Source organism: Cyprinus carpio, chromosome B24 (assembly GCF_018340385.1).
Source record: "Cyprinus carpio isolate SPL01 chromosome B24, ASM1834038v1, whole genome shotgun sequence".
In the NCBI taxonomy this organism is placed as follows: Eukaryota; Metazoa; Chordata; class Actinopteri; order Cypriniformes; family Cyprinidae; genus Cyprinus; species Cyprinus carpio.
The window spans coordinates 21,214,408-21,222,338 of record NC_056620.1 but is presented as its reverse complement, the minus strand read 5'-3'; the positions used below and the strand labels follow the sequence as shown (position 1 = coordinate 21,222,338).

Below are 7,931 nucleotides of genomic sequence, written 5' to 3'. Positions count from 1 at the left end.
TTTGGTTTAAAAAAAAATCTAGAAACTCCTCTACATAGGACATAGCATAACATATGAATAAAATACAATTTTTCAAATATGTTATTTTCCTCTACATAGGACATAGCATAACATATGAATAAAATACAATTTTTCAAATATGTTATTTTTCCATTTTAATAATGTAATGACACAAGAAAAAAACAAAACAAAAACAATGAGAATTTCCTCCAAGCTTTTCTGGTCATGAGGATATATGTAAAATATTTTAAAATAAATCATTTTAAAAAATATATTAAAACAAAAATTTTTTAAATATGTTAAATGTTTTAATTAATTATTTAAAATAATTAAAAATATATCATTTTAAATATATTAAATCTAAGAATATATCATAATATTTAAATGTACTCATAAAAATATATATAAAAGTATACGAAAATTATATACAAAAATCTTTCATATATTAAATATTATTAATTTTTAAAAGTAATATAAATATTATACTCTGTATAATATATATATCAGTATACGGTACTGTATTGACAAATCTTTATTTTATTACATTAGAATTAATGGGTTTATTATTATATTATATGAAAAATTTATTAAAGTAAATATTTATTAAAAACGTATTATTTTATTACATTAGAATTAATGGGTTTATTATTATATTATATGAAAACATTAAATTATTACTATATTATAAATGATTATTAAATTATATTATCATATATTTATATTTATATACATTTTATATATATATATATATATATATATTTTATTTGTAACATTTATTTTAAATGCCCGAACACTGACTGTTTTCAGACAGGTTTTCTAAACATGCCTCCATCAGTTCACACCAAACTCACTCCGGTGGAGTCAGACGCCTGCAGTCTCTCAGGAATCTTGTCTTTCTAGACGCAGATACTTAGTTTAGATCCTAATGAACTGATCTTTAACTACCATTCTGACTTTTGCGGCTTCATTCCTGTATAATCCCCCGGGAGTTTGATACCCCACTCATATTGCCAGGCTCAAGCTGGTTTTATTAATAGAGTCTCATCCCATATCTGGTGTGTGCATCGGGGATCGCTGCAGGAGTGAAGAGACACAATCTGAAGAATCTGTCTAATGACATCACTGTCGTTCGGTTGGCTTGTACACACCATGTGCATCTCAGTGACAATCGTATCGAGTCGCAACATGTGACCTGTGGTTATTTTTATTTATTTCATTTACATTACTGACTTAGATTACATCAACATGCAATTAGTTAATGTCAGTGTTCATTTATTCTTCATTTTATCATGAATTTTATTAATACTGTTAATAACAATTAATAATGTTATTATATCATTACAATAATATTAAAGACTGAAAGTGTTTTGTGATTGCTAATTTTTTTCCTATTGGAAAATGTTTTAAAATGTAAAAAATTATTAAAAACACGATTTTGTGTATAAAATATTATAGCCATTTTTAAATCATAATATACATATGTCGGGGAAATTCTAATTCAATAACAATTTGTAGAGACTGAGAATGAAAAACCAAACAGAGTTTTGTCTTTGTATTGCTTTGAGTCTGTGTGCAAAGAGGTAACACACAGACTCACAGCCCACTTTTTATAGTATGTATACATTGAAGGACAGATTAGGACCTTTGAGCCAATCATGTTGCTCAGTGCACATCACCCCATAACACATGCACATCTCATGCACATTACATGGTAGATGTTTGGTTACTCTCAAAACTGCCCGTCCCTGGTACACAGTTTCCCCTTAAATGTTGTTTTTTAACCTTAAGCAGTTGCGTGCACAAGTAACATAAAATAACTCAATGTCCCTATGGACTATATATACTAAATCAAATATTTCTATTTTTCTATTTCTTCAGTTTCTATTTTTGTATTTAACATTTTCACCACAAATTATGTGTTGTGTTTGATAAATGATTTCATGGTTGTAATTATATTTTAAACATGTTTGAATGTTTGGCTCCTTTGTTTTGCTTTCTGATTTCATAGACATCAGTTTATGAATTAATACAAACATTCTATTAGTTTTTTTTTTACTTCAATATTTTCTTCAATATTTGTGTGACAATCCTCTCTCTCTCTCTCACACACACACACACACACACACACACACAAATAAAAAGACTATTGTATATGCCACACACACACACACACACACACACACATTTTGTTAGTTGCAAGATTCTTGGTCATCATGTAAATCATATTTTTTTACAATGTGATACAAAATATTTTCCACAATAAAAAGACTATTGTATATGCCTATTGTATATTTAACTTTTAAAAGTTTTATTATTATTATTATTTATTTAATTATGGATTTTCACAGTTTAATATTTAATCTTTTGAACAAAGGTGAAAAAATATTTACAAAGAAAATATATTATTTTATGTTATTATTATTAGCCTATTATTAAATAAAAAATATAAAAAAATCAAAAACAATGATTATTTTTATTAAAATTATTATTATTATTATATTAATAATTAATAATACTATTATATTATTATTAATTATTACTATTACTAAATAAAAATAGATAATAATAACAATAACTATTGTTAATGTTATTATTATGCCATATTGCACATCGAAGCTTGTTTAGCGCATTTTAAATAGCTATCGCAATTTTCGTCATAAAACGCTTCCTACGAAAATCCTGAAGAAATAGTTTGGGCTAATCCTGGTTACTAACTAGTTACTGAATCTCTGTTAATAGAACGCAGTCCTCAGGACCTCGTGGCGCAACGGTAGCGCGTCTGACTCCAGATCAGAAGGTTGCGTGTTCAAATCACGTCGGGGTCAAACGAACTTCAAACCACACCGCACTCAAAAATCTCATCAATAAGAACTCTAGCACTAAAATTATTAAGTACTACAATTAATAGCACATATTATATTCCGAGTATGATTATGAAATTTTGTCACATGTTGGCAGTAGGCCTACATAATAATAACAACAATAATAAAACTTTTCAATAATAATTCTAGCATTAAAATGTCGAAACGATATTTGATCTTTGACAGGACACGATTACATGTTTATTCTATTGAACAAATGTTTTACAATGCCAGAATGACGTAGAATGTAGACATTAATATAAAATATAGACATGTAGACATTTTCACCATAAATTATGTATTGTGTTTGAGAAATATTTTAAATTAGTTGAAATTAGGCCTGTATTAATTTAATTTATTAAATATTATAATAATTATTAATTAAACGTTTGAATGTTTGGTTCCTTTGTTTTGCTTTCTAACATGAACAGCACTTTATGCATTAATGCAATAATTTTTGTGTATAAAATATTATTATAAAATAATTCTACAAAGTATATCGTATTATTGTATTAATGTATATTAGTATATAATATATTATATAAATAATTATCCTTTATTTTATAAAATACTTACATATTACTTTATTTTGTTTACAATGTTTGAACATTGTCACATTTACTGACTTGCATGTGCAGATCACTAGATGGCGCTGCAGCTGAATAAATGCACCAGCTTCACTTCAACATCAGTCTAAATACAGTTTTTTACGATTGCTTACACACTAAAATTAAACTTTTCCCACAATTAGCAAAACCTTACACTCAAGGAGCAAAACACAAGGCTAGATTTGCATAACTGTAAGCACAATGTCAGCTTCACACTATTTGCAAAACATTACACACAGTGATTTGCAAAACACTAAACACACTTCTTTACATTAGACACAGAAATCTAACGTTATGTCACTTCTTTGCCATTTCAAGACACTGCTTTCCAAAATGCTACACATATGAACATACAGCCATCTGGTGTGCAGGACACGTAAGTGCTTACAGTGTTTCCCTTTTTCTCGGTCGGCTTTGGTACATTTCTCGAATCATCCTTGACATTTGCAAAACAGTAAGTGCATTTCTCAAAACAACTCGTACAAATTGCAAAACACCATGGATTACCTGCAAAAGCCAGTCTCTTGCTCAAAATCCTTAGTCCTTCTCTCAAAAATAAATATTTGTGTCAATGACCATGCCAGTGCCTTTAGAATGAAATGTCCTTGTGTCATTATGTACGGATAAGTCAGTCAAATTTCTTAGTCATGTTGTCAATATAACAGTGTACTCTGGAAGGATGTTCTGATGTAAACTATGGCAACATTTTGGATGACAGTTACTGTATTGAACAGTATGCCATATGCTTATATATGCCATATAACCATTTCAAAAGTACTAATTTACACATTACTGTATGTGTGATATTGATTGAAAGAGACTGGATAGAATTAGTAACACTTTTACTAGTGGTCTGACCAAAAAAAAAAATTTACAATGTCATTGTGATATAAAAAAGGAAAAAGAAATATGGGCTCAAAGATGAAAATAAAAATCAAAAAATAAGTCCATCGGTCAGAATTTGTAACGTCTTGTGTTGTCCTCTGTCTATATACAGTATATGCTTCCAACTGAAGATTCATGAGATGAACTTTTGAGCTATTTCAGGAAATGGTTTAATCATTGGTGATCTACATTCTCTTCATTAGTCAAGATTCACTTGCACAATTCATGCCAAATTTAAAAAAAAAAAGTCTAATAATAATGTGTAAAAAAAAAAAAAAATAAAATTAATCTAACGACTACTGTAGATGTTTTGAGGGGTAAGACTTTTGCACAAAAAACTATATAATACATTTTGAGCAACATGACCTTAGCAACTGATAATGTAGGAAGCCCACAGATAAATGTCGGCATAATCAATTGCATGAATGTACAAAAGCAATCACAACTTGTTTTATGATGTGTATAAATTACTAGATGATGTGGAGGTTGTACAAGTAGTTTTGAGAATTTCATTTCTGATTTGAGAAATGCACCAAAGTGACTGAGAAAAACTGTAACTGTAAACTCAACAATCAAGGTTGATATTGCACTATAAAAGTTAACAGGTGAATTTTTGTCTTCAACAAAAATGAAAGGCAGTGGTGCAGGAAGAAGAATAGGGGAGAAACATCTGCTTGGCCAAGAGAGGTTCTTTTGAATGTCCCGGGTCACCGTGGTGGTAACATCACAATATATTCTGCAATCACGTAGAATGGGGTCCTCCAACCACTGGCATGCCAAAATAGGTCCTTATAACACAGACCACATACGTTTTTTAGACGACTAAAGCCGTGGACAGACTTAGGCGTCTGGTTCCATTATTCCAATACCTCCCACAACACTCTCCCTTCCTTTCCTTTTCCCCTTCTGCATGGCAGTGGAAGGTTTATGATCTCTGACCCTATGTTACACCCCTCATTCAAGCAATGGAGGAGGCCTGTGACCTAACAGATGCAGAGTCTGTGTAAGGATGAATGCTAATGAGGATATTGCTTGTGATGTTGATGAAATTCTCTGGCCAGATCCAGCTAGGCGAAGAGATAATGTATAGTATGTTTACTGTAGTATTTTCTGCACAATATTGTCAGTTTTTTTTTCAGAATATTTTTTTATGTTTGGTGTTGTTTTTGTTATTTACTGTAATTGTAACCTGTACTGGATACAGTCTGCTTAGCTAACAGTCACACTCACCACACTACTGTAATATCATGACAGCTGGGACATGTTTTGTTGTGATTCTCCATGTTGACTGATTTGGGTTATATGGAGAGAAATCATGATATTTTCCTCAGTCTGCAGCACTGGTCTTGTGTAGTGTTTGGTGAACTATTGTATAGTTGCACTTTCTCTGTGTACTACATTTACAGTACTCTAATCACTGAGAATTAGACTGCTAAAAGTGGTTTAGGTTAGCAGCAGCAGTGTGTAACTGGTTCAAAAAGATTAAAGTCATATGAAATGTGTGTGTTTCGTATGGTAACAAAATATTGTTTTTATAAAGTTGTGTATAGTTTTGACAAAAGTGTTCCATTTTTGATCTGAAGTGTTGTGCTATTTTGGTGTAGGGTTGTGTTAATTGTGTGTAGTGTTTTGACAAACCGGGCCCTGTTTTCAAAATCGTGCTTAAGCAATCGTAAAAAACTGTAACATGAGGTTTGAACCAGACACGCAGTAATATTAACAGACAGGAACAGCAGAATGAAATGCTATAGGATTATTCCTGGAAATAGAGCACAGACCTCGTGGCGCAACGGTAGCGCGTCTGACTCCAGATCAGAAGGTTGCGTGTTCAAATCACGTCGGGGTCAAATGTTTATTCTTCGCATTTAAGTCCACAGACACATATTTATAAAACAATAAGTCCAGAGAACGTAAATAAGATCTTAGTTTGAAATCCAGAGGAACAAATGTGGGGTAATAAATATTCAATATTCATTTGATGCTGCCGTGCCAAAGAGGTATTTTAGAGCACAAACATCAGCATTTTGGGTCTATTCTTTTTTTTTCCCGTTAATTTTATCTAAAATGTTTTTTGTTGTTTTTTCTTCTTCTCATTGCACTTCTACTCTTGCAACATTATGCATCTTTCACTAGGGGGCAGTGTGTATTAGGCTTTTTGCACAGGACGACTAAACATGCCCTTCTTGCGCATACAAGTATGTCAGAATCAGAATCAGAATCAGAAAGAGCTTTATTGCCAAGTATGCTTGCGCATACAAGGAATTTGTTTTTAGTGTGACATAAGCTTCCAGTACACAAAAGACAACAACACACAGTCAAAAAAATAAAAAATTAAACCCTTTGCAGATAAATAAGTGTATAAACAATTGTGCTATGATAATGGAATTGGATTGAGTAAGATGCAGGGATGTACTAGGATGAAAGGGTAACAAATAAATAAGGATATTGCACATTTTTTTTATTGTATAAGTGGGGAACATTTAACTGTTCATGAGGTAGATTGCCTGGGGGAAGAAACTGTTCTTGTGCCTGACTGTCCTGGTATTTGCAGCTCTAAAGCGCCGGCCAGATGGCAAGAGTTCAAAGATGGGGTAAACTTGGGTGTGAGGGATCCAGAGTGATTTTCTGAGCCCTTTTCCTCACTCTGGATGTATCATACAGTTCTTGAAGGGGTGGGCAGGGGAGTACCAATAATCCTTTCAGCAGTCCGAACCGTTCTCTGTAGTCTCTTCTGATGTCTGATTTTGGTAGCTGAACCAAACCACACAGTTATTGAAGTGCACAGGACAGACTCACTGACGGCTGAGTAGAACTGTTTCAGCAGCTCTGTGGCAGGTTAAAAACTTCCTCAGCTGGCGAAATGAAGTACAGGCCTTTGTTGGCCTTTTTACCAAGGGACCTTTTATGGGGGCAAATGTGATTGTCCCACTTCAGGTCCTGAGAGATGGTGGTTTCCCAGAATCTGAATGACTCCACTGCAGCCACAGTGCTGTTCATGATGGTGATAGTGGGGGGGAGTGCAGGGGGGTTTTCTTCTGAAGTCCACGATCATCTCCACTGTTTTGAGCGTGTTCAGCTCCAGGTTGTTAAGACTTGCACCAGACAGCCAGCTGCTCAACCTCTTGTCTGTAGCAGACTCGTCACCGTCCTGGATGAGACCGATGAGTGTGGTGTGTCTGCAAACTTCAGTCTTGACAAAGGGGTAACTTTTGAGGTGGTCAGGTCGTTGGTGTAAGCAGCGAGAAAGAGCAGGGGGGGAGAGAACACATCCTGAAGGGGCACCAGTGTTGGTGGGAGCAGCTGTTGGACATGAATTTCCCCCCAGTCTCACACTAGCGTGTGCCTATCTGTCAGAAAGCTGGGATCCACTGAGCAGATAGAACTAGGAACAGAGAGCTGGGTCAGTTTGGTCTGGAGGACTGTTGGGATGATGGTTGTTGAAAGCCGACTGAAGTCCACAAACAGGATCCTCACATAAGTCCCTGTTTTGTCCCAGATGTTGCAGGATGAAGTGCAATCCCATGTTGATTTGCATCATCCACAGACCTGTTTGCTCGGTAAGCAAACTGCAGGGGGT

At 33.6% G+C, this 7,931-nt stretch overlaps 2 non-coding genes across 2 annotated transcripts; both read left to right on the top strand.

The window, feature by feature from the left end:
* The first annotated feature begins 2,753 nt into the window (after window positions 1-2,753).
* trnaw-cca lies at window positions 2,754-2,825 on the top strand. The gene has a single exon. It is a non-coding gene; the product is annotated as a tRNA-Trp (tRNA).
* A 3,304-nt stretch (window positions 2,826-6,129) lies between these two features.
* On the top strand, window positions 6,130-6,201 carry trnaw-cca. The gene has a single exon. It is a non-coding gene; the product is annotated as a tRNA-Trp (tRNA).
* The last annotated feature ends 1,730 nt before the right edge of the window (window positions 6,202-7,931 follow it).